This window comes from Vanellus vanellus, assembly GCF_965231255.1.
Source record: "Vanellus vanellus genome assembly, chromosome: 3".
NCBI lineage: Eukaryota > Metazoa > Chordata > Aves > Charadriiformes > Charadriidae > Vanellus > Vanellus vanellus.
Genome location: NC_138907.1, coordinates 111,325,572 through 111,338,705, shown reverse-complemented (window position 1 = coordinate 111,338,705; position 13,134 = coordinate 111,325,572).

The window sequence follows — 13,134 nt, the reverse complement described above, 5'->3', positions numbered from 1 at the left end:
TTTCTTATTTTTAAATAGAAGTCAAGATAGCTTTTTTTAGAGGTTTTTGTTAATTTTGGAAACAATTTGAAGAAAAAGATTTCAGCCCTCATTAAAGAATACAGATTATTTTTATGTCTCTAGATCTTTTCATAATTCAGCTTTATTTCATACTTTAATAATGACTAGGGATCAGAAAGTAATAAGGAACAGATATTTCAGAGATTAGGAATCAAAAGAATAGCCTAACCTGTTATAAGAAGGAAAGAAGGGTAAATATCTTTCTGGACATTCATACAGTTAGAAAAACTGTTTCAGCGATGTAGGGCTTGATTCTCCTGCTTCCCCCCCCCCCCCCCCCCCCCCCCATTAAGTAACACTTTCCTTCCAAACTACACAGTTTCCCCCCACAGTTTTCCTTATAGATGTTCAGAATTACAATATCAGTGCAGGATTTCCCTGTTGCTTTGTTGTACTCACGCATTCACCTGGGGTTAAAACTGCATTGAAAGGAGCTGTAGTAGAGCACGATCATGTTTTAAACATTTATGTGCTATATGAAATATTTCCTGTGTTGAATATGAATTTAAGTTTGACCTCATTGTTCCTGAGGAGGTATACCATGAACATTTGTAAAGTATCTGAACATATGCCACTTGGTCAGAACTCATGAGATGATGAATGTACTTAATAGCTTGAATTATAGAAATGGAGCTGCACTCAGTACCTGGAACTACAGAAAAGGCAAAGCACGCTGTTTTACATAGCATTGTCACAGAAGTGTTATGGAGTGGTTGGAGCCAGCCTCTCTGTCTTCTCTGTACCTTCAGTGCTGTTAGCATTCCTGCCTAAATTTATTTTAGATTCATTTAATTTACTTTGGTGGGTGTTGGATTGGACCATGAAGGAGGTAAAATCAAGGTTTCTGGAGTACAACAATCAGCAGGATGCTCATAAAACGTTTGGTCAGCATAATAATATTGGATCCCACATCATGCAAACAGAGTAGGAGGTTACTGGAAATCTGTCATCTGCACTATCTCACAGGAGTCAGTGGGACTACTCACAGCTCATCTGCTTCTATCTGTGTGAAGAGAGCACTTCCTTTTTCCTGCTCCTGTATCTCAGATTGTAGAAAGCACTTTCCTGCAACTCAGACGTGCTAGAGAATTGCTTTGGACATCAACGCAAAGGTTCAATAGAGTCTTCCCCTTGCACGTCATTTTCCCTTTCTCTTCTACTAAGAGAGGCACCAAATAGCAGGGCTCCCTATGGAGGTCACTGAGGAAGTGGAGCTAAGAATCCACTCCCTGGACAGACAAAGGCAAGGCTTGCCTGTCACCACAAAGTTGTTAAGAATATGAAAGGTATGTTCAGTGTGGTGGTAGAAAGATGGGGAGAAATGTTATTCACAGTTTTTATCTTTCATGTAAAAGGTGTTTTCCTGTTCTTTCAACTTTTACTTGGGCTCAAGGACATTTTTCTATCTTACCTTGCTTTTTCCCCTGTAAAAAAAGGAAAAGAGAATATTCATGGTAATCAATGTTTTTTTCTTTACAGCTCTCAGTGAGGTATTTTTATCTTGCAGGTGCAGAACTGGGGAGTCGAAGGCCTGGGTGACTTGTTCCTGCCCACCTACTTGTTCATGAAGGAATCAAACCCAACTTTTTTGTGTATTGCTGCAGGGCTATGACCCTCTCAGATAGTGAATGTCTGCAATCCAAAAGTCTTTATGGACATTCCTGGTCATGCCCTACTTCTCTTACTCACTTGACAGGTGGATTCTGACAGAATTCTTTGAAAACCTGACATAATATTTTATACAAAATTCAGAAACTATGAAGTATCTCAGTGTGGGTCTGAGGAAAGTAAGAAACTATATGTTTTCTTTTATTGCTTTCCTCTTGCTACTAAGTTCCTTCATCACCTGGTAGTATCTCCCATCCATTCCCATTTACTATCTACATGGTCCACAATAAAACAAAACAATCAGCAGTGCTTGCAAAGTCATGTTGAAATGGGGGCCTGGGGAGCAGGTTAAGCAGCCCAGGGCATATGTCTTGCTAAATAATATGCTTACTCTGTAACTTCCCCTTAATTTATCTTCCCTAATTTCTTTCGCATTCCTCTTTTACACTGTTTCTCAGTTCCTCAGCAGTCTAAATAATTTATAGCAGAGAATGGAACTGTGAATGGAAACAAATCTGCAAATTAGGTGTGGTCTAATCCTCTTAAGTCTTAATTGCTGGTGAAGGACTGGACAATCTTTTCTGTTCTATCATCTCTTGCATGCCTACATGGAGAACAGGCTGACAGGATGTGTGTACCACTCCTTTCATTTTTTGTGTGGTTCTTCTAATAAGCAGATACGCAAAATGCATCTTTTGAATTGACGCGTGTGAAGCTCAAATTTTGTAGGAAGGGTGGGGCCTCTTTTTTTCATTTGCATATATTTACCCTTGGAACAGAAGTAATTTATATGGATTTCCAGGAGGACTGTATAGGTTATCCAAAGACCATCTTTCAAAGGCAAGTCTCATAAAATATGCATGCAAAACATGCCTATGCTGTCACAAGCAGGTAATTTCACATGCAAAAATATGCTGTTGTAGACTATGAAAAACAAGCTGTCATTCAGGCAAGTAGTGGTTTTCTTGTGCAGTTAATATTTACAGATTCAACTAGGTACAGAGACCTGCTAGTGACCATCTGGGTCATCAGGTCCAGTTGCCATAAGTGCAGTCAATAGATGTATAGTCCAGATGACTTCACAGAACATCTATTTGGTGCAGTCAGCATGCCACAGAACTGGCAACCTTTTGATATTTTATCCTCATAAAATATCAAAAGACATAAAAGACTGTGATGGGCCACATGAAAAGCAGAAGGTGAGATCAAGGATATTACCAGTGTCCTAGATTCTTCCACTGTGGTTCCATGAATAGCCATAGGGTCCTAGAAAGCCCACTTTCCATGGAAAGGCTGTCAAATTTCTTTCCTTGGAGATTCACAACTGGACTAGACAAGGCCCTGATCAATTTGGTCTGGCTGGCTCTGCTGTGAGCAGTAGGTTGGACCAGACAACCTCAAGAGATCTCTTCCAACCTAAACTGCTTTCATTATACTATGGTTCTGTTCTTGTTCTCCACTGCAGAACTTCTGTCTGAACGGAAGTGCTCCCATGCTTTTCTATTAATTTGTTGTAGGCCCAGAGTTATTTCAACTGTTGACATCTTTGCTTAGTTTGGGATTCTCTCTTTCTCTGATTTTTTAGCCTTACTGTAAGACACACAGTTGGGAGTGAGGTAAAAGCACAGAGCAAGAATAAAGATTAATATTTTCATTAGTTCGTGAAAATAGGCACTTCTGACTTACTACTTATTAAATTAAACATGTCAGACTGGCTCTGAGGGAATATGAGAAAGATGCATGGGCAAAAGTCCTGAGGGAAGGATGAGCTATCTGTATGTACTGTGACACTGTAATATTGTGTATTGCTGAAATTTGGGGGATCATCTTCAGGATTTTGAACTTGACATCTGTTCTGTTTGCTTGAAGGACAACGTACACACACTAGATGGGAAATACGGTTGTGGGGGAGCTTGAAATCAGTTTCAACTGTCGGTTGAAATCAGTGATAGAAGTTGTTTGAATTTAGTCAAGCTGGATTAGGCACTTAGCTGTGGAATTCATTAGGGAAGTTTTTTTGCCCTTGTGTAAGCTTAGAAGAGATCTGGTCAGCTAAACCCAACACAATGCTCTAAAGAATGATCCCATTCGTCATAATAGTGGACAGGTCCTCTCCACCAGTGAACATTTGTGCTGATAGTGTAATTCCAACTGAGATCAGCAGAAAAGCAAGCACTCACATCTAACGGATTTAATTTGGAAGAGCATAATTAATTAAAATGGTATCTGTGATCTGTTAATTAAAAGAATGAAATCTGAAATTAGATTTTTGGTAAAACAGAAAATGTGGACTTGGCAAAAGTTTAGAAACTCACATAAGGCTCCTGATAAATTCGCATTGGATATGCAGTTATTTGGGGGGTGGGGTAGAGGTTAAAAGAGGGTCTTTTATCTCCCCCACAAAACCATCTGTGAGCCTTTTTTTATCTGACAGGCAGTAGAAGAGGAGGAGATGTGTAGGAAAAATTAAATGTTCACATTGTTCAGGAAGAAGAAAGGCATGTGTCTTAGAAGCTCTCTTATCCAAACTTCTACTTTCCTAAAAGCCCTACAAGCTGTATTTAGGTTGTGTCCTCTGAAGTGCATCATTTGCCTTAAGGAACTTTTTTTTAGCAGAAATCTCAGTGTGTCCAATTACAGTCTGAGGGCCTGATCCAAATATCACTGAAGTCAGTATCTTCACATTCCATCTCTGATTGTAAATGAGGGGGTGGAGGTCTACTGTGCAAAGCCATAAAAATATTCTCCCTTTTCAGGCACATGTAACTAAAAAAAATCCCAGATATGTAAACAAGCATTAACAACCTATAGAGATGATAATGTTGAAATACAAACCACCACTCAACATGTTAAATCCTGCATTTATCCAGAGTATTTGTCACATCACTCAGTTTAGTTTATAGATCTTTCTTAGAAGTCCTTAGACATCTATTTGTTGTGTGTATCTAGCTATTCAGAATCCTGGGATTGGTGATTTTTCAAAGTATAACCCCAGAAAAGTTAAATACATGCCATATGATATGGTAATAGATGACCTAAAATTATATGCACATATATGCAAATATTGTGTATATATGTAAGATATAGACACATGTATGTAAGAAACTTTATTATATGTGAAAGACAAAAAGCTGAATATTCTACTGTACTAAAATTCAGTGTTTTTACATTAGCAAAATTCAGTGTTGTTCCATTAGGCAGGCCGTACAGGAAATTAAAGGGGAAAAAGTGGTGACAATGTTCAGTAGCAGTAGCTATTTAACAAGATATCTTTAGAAGGATTATACCACTGAGTCTTAGAATATTTTTATAATTCCATCATATGTCTCTATCAAGGTGGCACAAAAGAAAAAGCATATTAAACATTTTTTACAAATGCTTTAAGGTGTTTTAAATATCCTGTTGACTTTATTTGCCCAAGCAATTGTCTCTCTTGCATCCAGTCTGCCCACTAGTAAGTGGCTTTGACCCAGCATCCAATTAACTCAGTACTTGAAAAGCAAAACAAGTGAAAAAGAAACCAATTGTCTGAATTCAACACAAATGTGTATATACACAGACACACAATGTATTTCTTTATCATAGCAAGTACTCTCACTAGTCTCATATATAGTACTAACAGATATTCTTAGTGTGTTCGTGTAGATGAGCGCAAAACCAGACACACTATAAGGACAATGTGTCTAAAGGCTGGAAATATGTCTACATACTGTTCCTGTAGAAACCAAAATGTTTTCTTCAGCATCTTAGAGTTCAGGTGAATTCAAATTAAGAAACACTTTAATCTGCCTATAAGCAAACTGATAAGGACAGAGGGTTTGAAGTACATTTTCAACAATCTATGTGGTAGTCTATATTTTATATTTTCAAGAAAAAAACATTTTTCTTCATAAGTTTTAGATAAGTGGATGTTGAAAAATGTCAGGTTTTGTCTTTATGTTTAAACCTGATGACAACAGATCTATAAATTGGCAGCTATTGATACTAATAAACGATTGATGGACCCTTGTTAATTAATAGTTTGTTTGTTTGTTTTTTTTGTTAGGAATAAGCTTAATCAGGTATTTCCAACCTGACATGTGAGTCAGAACATACTAGTGATGAAATTTTCTTTTAGGTTTTATAGCCTGGAAAAGTTTTCAGTATATAAAAGAAAATTATTTTTATCTAGGTATTAAAGAAATCACACTTTTAAATTGATTTCCATAAATTCAATTTTATGATTAAGAAAAACATTATCTCTAATTAAAGTAGACAAAAGCTGCTTAGCATTATCCAATTCCTGATTTAAATCCTTGTGTTTTCCACCTACTGTTTGAAGAGTCTCTAGTTAGAAATTGTTCTTTCAGTCTGAAAATATGCGGCATATGACACAAACCTCTAGTTTATCAACAATCATGGTTTCTAGTACCTTAATAATCTGCAAATATTATGTAGTGACACTTACCATGATGAGATGGATTGCCATGTCTCCTGAGCTGAATGACATCATATTCTGGGGGGACAGCTGGCCAAAGGGCTAGCAGAGGCAAGTTTGTCTGTTACTCGCACCTTGGGCACCAGAAGTATGCCTCAGACACGGATTCTGATGTCATCAGGGATCTGCAGGCTTTTAGCTACATCAATACTAGCAAATAAAACAGGCCAGGGCCTCTTCTTTGGTCCTATGGTCAACTGGCGTGGCATCCCTATGGCTGAAGCATCTACCCCGTAGCAGGGTGGCCTCACACTGGCTGCCAATAGACCCTTGTGTATGCTCTTTCTTCAGCTATGCCTGGTCTTTGTGAGAAAGTAAACAAAAACAATAGAGATGAACACATGTCAGGGCTTGTCTACATTGTCCACATTATCCAGTCCTGGTGTACCAGTATAGGAAAAGCCTTTTGTTAACAATGTGCTTCTTTCCTGAGGTTTCCTGCTTTTATGTATAAATATAATTAGAAAATAAAATCTACTCTGTCAGAAAAAATTGCTTCAAAAATAGGATCTTCTAAAGTTCTTCAAAATGATCTTGCTTGTTCCACCACTCACTGAAAGCTGCCACACAACTCACCAGTGTCTGGCCAGTGGTGGTCTGAAGGGAACCAGTGCAAAGAGGCAGATGTACAGAAGGGTCAGTGAAGCTGAAAGGTTATTGCCATTTCTTTCCAACATTCTACAGGCCATAATCTCATCTCAGTTCCTCTGCAAGGCTCTCAGCCTCAACCAAAGACATGTGATGTTTTTAATTACCAACACAGCTGCAATATTTTAAAGAAACTGTTTTCCCCTATCTCAGTCCTTAAATGGAGGCAAGTATACAGCCACAAAGGACAGACTCTGATGACACACACTGAAATGCTCGTAGCTTACTCAGTGACCTCGTATTATTATCATATTTTTTTTGTGCATTTCTTTTTCATAACTTGTGAAATCCTTCTGTGTTCCTACTTCCTTCTTTGCCTGGGCAAAGCTAACAAAAATAATAGGTGTTCCAGAAAAATGTATGGGACAGAACTAGAAGTGTGGGTGAAGCAGGATGCAGCATGAGGCAAAAGTTTCTTTTCTCTCAGAATTACTTGTTTATTTATGGATGTATTTTATTTATGGAGACTGTCACCACCACCAACAAAGAAGAACAAAAATAAATCCTTACAATTCTCTGTAACTGGGTGCTAGAGAGCATGTGCTGAAAATAACACTATTCTATAAAGATTAATGCTAGTTTTGGTTTGGTGGGGACTTTTCTGGTGAAATGTAATGGGCAACAGGTAAAATGAAATAATTAGAGCTGATACATGTCACGTCATACCAAACACCTGAAAAATATTATACAACAACTCCAGACTAGAGGAAAGTCTAGAAACCAAACTGGGATCCATCCTAGAGGCCTAAAATTTAGCTTTTGAAAGCTTTCTAAAGTGGAAGTTGGCTGAAGTAGCCTTGTTTATGCCCTCAACCGTAGTCCTCATTCCTGGCCTTCCTCTCTCACCAGCTCCAATGGGGCACCACAGCTGTTTGTGCAGGTATACAATGAAGTAGATCAAGGAAATAGAGGATGAAAAATAGCCTTCAACTAACTTTTTTTTTTTAACCTCATTGGTATTACTAAAGGTCTAGTTTGCTTTTCTAGTTACTTAGTTGCCAGCACTTTCCCTTGATCTCTGTGAGATACTGTTGAAACTGTAGAGGCCTACAGTCAAAAAGAACAGGTTTCCTTCGTCATGTTCTGAGGCTGCCAGGCATCTTCTCGAACAAGCTAGGCCCTCCCAAAACAATGGGAATGAGACAATCCATTGCAATATTGACTGGAGAAATAACTATGCAGATCAAGGACTTTGACAAATTAAAGATCCAGGTAAATATGGGATGAGATGGGACCAGTGATGGCTGATGGCTGTCACCTGAGTCTCATGCTGTGAGGAAGGAATTAGTTTGGCTTGGAGGACAAAAATACAAGGGTCTGCCAACACCTATACCTCTGTTTTTGATGAAAAAGCTTCTAAAGATAATAAGCACAGAAATATGCCACCTCATTTTATTCAAACATTGCTCATCTTTGCAGGTGTCCATGCAGAAGAGAGGCTGGTCCAAAGTCCAAGTACATTCCCTGGAAAATCTCCCTTCAACTCCATAGGGTTTGGGTCATATTCAGGAGTGTGAAGTAGAGGTATGTATGGTCCATACAGCCAAACTATATTCGCCTGTGGAACAGTGTGGCTCTTTACACTGCTCACTGAGATGAGCCCACGGTGTGTGTCATTGTTGGCAGTTTGTCCTAGCTCAAAACTGTGTAAGGGATCATACTAACATTAAACAGTGTGCATACCTGGGACCTTGTGCTCAATCCGGGACTTGCATACTTTACTATTACAAGGGCAACTGAAGTTGTTATCACCAAGAGGAGAGAGGGAAGACACTTGTTTACAGGGGAATGTGTTCTCTCTTTAATTCTAATGATACCCGGCTATTTTTATGTACAGTAGTTAGTTTTCAGACTGATGAGAAGGAGTCTCATTTGTGCAGATGGGAAATGCTTATTATGCTAATAGTGTTCTGCATTGTTAGCGGAGATTATTAGACAGAGATGTTAGAAATGCCTCTAGTGGAATTAAGTAGGTGACAAGGTAAAACGAAGAGATAAATGACAACAGTGATTAGGAAATGGATTGTGCTGAATACAACAGTGCAAAGGAAGAGGGGAAAGGAACTACTTTTACAACAAATTGTTTAATCAGGGATGTATCTATGAAAAAGATACATAAAAGATAGTTTACCTAGATGATACCAAACACTGCTCATGAAATTACATGTGATGTTTAATCTGGAGGAAGCTGAGAGAAATGTCAAAATGGTGAGCAAGGAGGAAAACCAGAACACCCAAAAGTAAGGAAACCACAGACAGGCTCGTGTTTTATAATGAATATATTCTGCCAAATAGCTGTATTATGTATGGCCAACTACATATTTTAACATGCAATTTAATGAAATGTGCTATTCATCTTCTCTGAACTTGTAATAAATCAAGAAAATCCAACATTAAAGATAGGCATACAGGGTCACACCAGTCTCTCCTATTGCACTGAAAACGGCTGCTCTTTGGCATGTTGTTTCTATACCTCGATACGTTGTTCCAGCTGGAAGATGGAGTTTGTGACTGCAGTCTGAAAAATAGTCGTTGGGCTTTGCTTCAGAAGAAACACATGTCAGCAGCCTAACTATGGTGTAAACTTTTACTAAATGCTTGATGGCAATCAATGCTCATTTATAAAGCGCTATTGCAGCACTGAGGTTTGATATGACAGAACTAGTCATGGTAAATAAATGATTCGAGGAATATGGCTTTTTTTCCTTGTCTGTGAATCAGCATTGAATCAGTCCTGCCAATATATTGATTATTCTTAATTATTCAGTATGGGTAAAAGCTTTCCTTGTTGTGTCAATTACCATCACATGGCATGTTCAAACATTGATCATTTTGACTGTTCACACTTGCAGTATGTGACAGATCGCTAAAGTTTCTGGAGTCGTTTCCACTTTCTCATCATATGCCTGAAACTTCCATGAAAGGCAGAAGAGTGATGAACAGCAAATAGTTATAGTCGTTAACTGATAACAAATGTTCTTGTTTGCATTCAAACTTTCCTGCTTTTGTACCTGGCAGGCAATATAATGATTATTTTGTTGTCCCTGAGAGTGAATATATGTTAAGCAGAGAATTCTGCTGGGACAAACGCTGCTTCCTTTGGATTAATTGTGTATAATATCTGTAGCTTCCTAGTAGAAATAATCACGAATGCAAAGTCTTATTAACCAGATAACTTGCCCTGACTGGTCATAAAACGGGTTCCTGAAGTTTGTCTGAAATGGGCATATGTGAAGTAGCTGTTTGCTGATTTCCAAAACCACTGAAGAACCTCATGCACCAGCTGGCTTTATTTCCTCCTGTTCTGATTGTGATGATGGAGGGCCAGATTCTCTGGTCTACCAGGACAAAATGGGGGACTACCTATTTCCCTAAATGTATGGGTTAGGGGTTGATATACCCTCTGTTGCTGCAGTACCCGAGTACCTCACAAGTACCCTCTGTTGCTGCAGTACCTGAGTACCTCTTTAAAGACTCTGAGAGGGGCAAGTACAATTATCTCCTTTCATAGATGGGAAATTGAAGCAAAGAAAGACTGCATGGCTTGTCTAATATCTTTTAAGAAGTCTGCAGTTGAAAAGGGAACAAAATATTTTTTTCAGGTTCTGGGCCTTAAATATCTAGGACTTAAACATCATCTCGTGTTGATAATGCAGGAGATACTTGAGCTACAAAGAGCAACAAGAAAGGTCATCTCCCATGAGGAGGTGCACAGGATAACAGAAAGTGTGCTCAGTGCTTTTTGGTGGTTGATGTGAGGGGAAAAGGAGAGGAAAAGGCTGTTTTATTTCTCCTGAAAAGCAATTCAGAACAGGTTGTGGATGCATGTGATTTTACACAATGGTGCAGATGTAAAACAGTGTAAGCAAGGAGTAATCACTTACGTCGTGTTATGAGAAATTCTTTATTCCTCTCCTTTCTTACGCTGAAGTTCAGGCAAGAAAAGTTCATTGGGTGACCCAGCAGGAGGGGATGGACTCTCCCTAATGGGAAGACTAGGAGATGTTTCTTTTGGAGTCAGAAGTTGTTGTTTTAAACACCCTCAGTTTTTGTGAGTCTGTTTAGTGAAGTTGGACTGTTTCTGCTAAAAGAAGAAAAGACATTTAACATGAGGGCTTACTTAGAGTCTTTCAGTATTTCTTTAGGTATGAGCAGCAATTTGCTGTGTCTCTCAGAAGAAAGATGGGAACAAGGTGATCTTTCATTTGGGTTGCCATGGCTATGAGGAGGAGCAAAGTTACACTGTGGAGAATATTTCTGTACTAGAAGGGTCTCCATGAATCCAAGTTGACCAGGCACATTTTTTGCAATACAATCAATTATTGTCTTATTTTACAAACATCTGACACAGCCTTACAAGACAACTTTTTTTTTTTTTTTTAAGTTGAGAATAGACACAGACACAATGTCCTCTTTTTGCTAGTCAGCCCATTCCCACACCGTCACAAAAGCATTGTCATCAGGCTAAGCCTCCAACTGTGACTCTGACCTCTGTCCTTCCTGGACAGTAAAAACATCAGTCAATACTTGAGACGCCTGCAAATAACAGGCTTTGATGGGAGTACCCTAAAGCCTCTAACACTCCAAAACTTTCGTCACTGAAAAAAAAAAAGGCATGCCTGGATGAATCCCTGGACAATATGAGTCTCAAAAAGCCCACTCAGTCTATTTCTTTTGTAAATAAGGTGACTAAGAGGTTAGTAAAATGCTGTCCTAGTCACTTCACTTTCTCCTTGGATCTCTCCCTGGCTTCAGATTTATGTATGGCACGGACAGCAACTCTTTTTGTGAAATTCTGACTTAGCAAAAATTTTGGGTTTCTTATCAGGGAAAACTAACAAAACATTTTGGGATAAGGCAATCTGAACTGAAACTGCCACGTTTAATTCTGAGCTGGTTTTACATTTTTTTATGTTCCATGGACCTGCCAAGTTGCCTCCTTAAAGTTTTGTTTCAGATATCTTGGCATATCTGAAGATTCGTGGTAGAAAATAGAATATGAAGAATACTGGATACTACAGTAACTAGTCCAGATACAAGGAATTCTTAAATGGAGCCAAACTAAAACATGGTAATTCAGTTCAATAATCTGAACTTAAACATCTCAGTAAAGTAATATTTTTATACTGTATTTTGAATTTTTAAAATTATGTCATTTCCTTTCCATTAAAGAGCAATTTTTGTAGCTTTGTGTCCATCACAGAAGGGTAAATGTTCTACAAAAGAAAAATTCCTATTTCTATTTATCAATTGCAGACCTGGCAACAATTATGTGTACTTTTTTACTTTTCAGATTCATTTATTGCATTTAAAAATGAAACAGTCAGCCTGGAAAACTCTACTTAATAAAATAAACCAGCACACACAAAAAACATCTGAAAATATTTACCTGAATTATTGTATTTTTTAGTAGTTCTTGACATCAGCTGGCAAAGAGATATTGTGTTTATTTGGCTAGCCAAGTGCTTACTTTCCCCCTCGATGAATAGTAGATGACATTGATTCTCTGGAGTGAGTGAAGAACTAGAGTGAAGGCTGAGTTTTCCTGAGAGGAGGACTACAGAATCCCTTAATGAAAGTACAAACCTAATTCCATGTTCTCCTCCCTATATTCAATCAATGTAAGCACCGGAATGGTATTGGGACTTGCATGTATTCTATTCTGCTGGTGACTTCTTTTCTCGTGGCCTTCAGAATAGCTCAAGCTAACTACACTTCTAAGCCAGCTGTCTTGAGATAGGAGCCCTCACGTAGATGAACAATTCCTGATTGCCATCTCCCTAAAACTGAATGTAGAGCTGCATAAGAAACACAGTTCCTCCCTAATAAAACTCTTCAGACATATTTCTGTATTTTTTACTCTCCTTTGGGGTGATCAGGGATCTTATAAAATCTTTTGGTGGAGAACAGAAGGGAAAGAAAATGAAGCATGAGGTAAGGGATTTATGTTCAAATCCCTGCTCTGAACAAGAACATTGTGACTAAAAAAAACATTTTGGGAAATAGTGAAAAGTAGCTCATGAGCCAGCGTGAACATGTAGCTTTCCTGCTTCGTTCTATACTAGTTCTCTTGGACTTCAAAGTTTGAAAGAAAGATTTTGCGTTCTGTTGTTAAAATTTTCTGTGAGCTGATTTTCCTTTTCTGAAGGTTTACCTCTCCTCCATGATGATCAGAGCATTTGGTGGGTAAGTTCCAACAGCGAAGCTGCTCCTGTCTAAGAACAAGCTGGTGAACTTAAAAAAAATTCACAGAGCTGGATTTAGGCTATAGGGTTTGCAAGGGGCTAGGAAACCTAATGAGGTGAGCTTTTTCCATCTAAGCAACAGTATTTTTCTCTTTG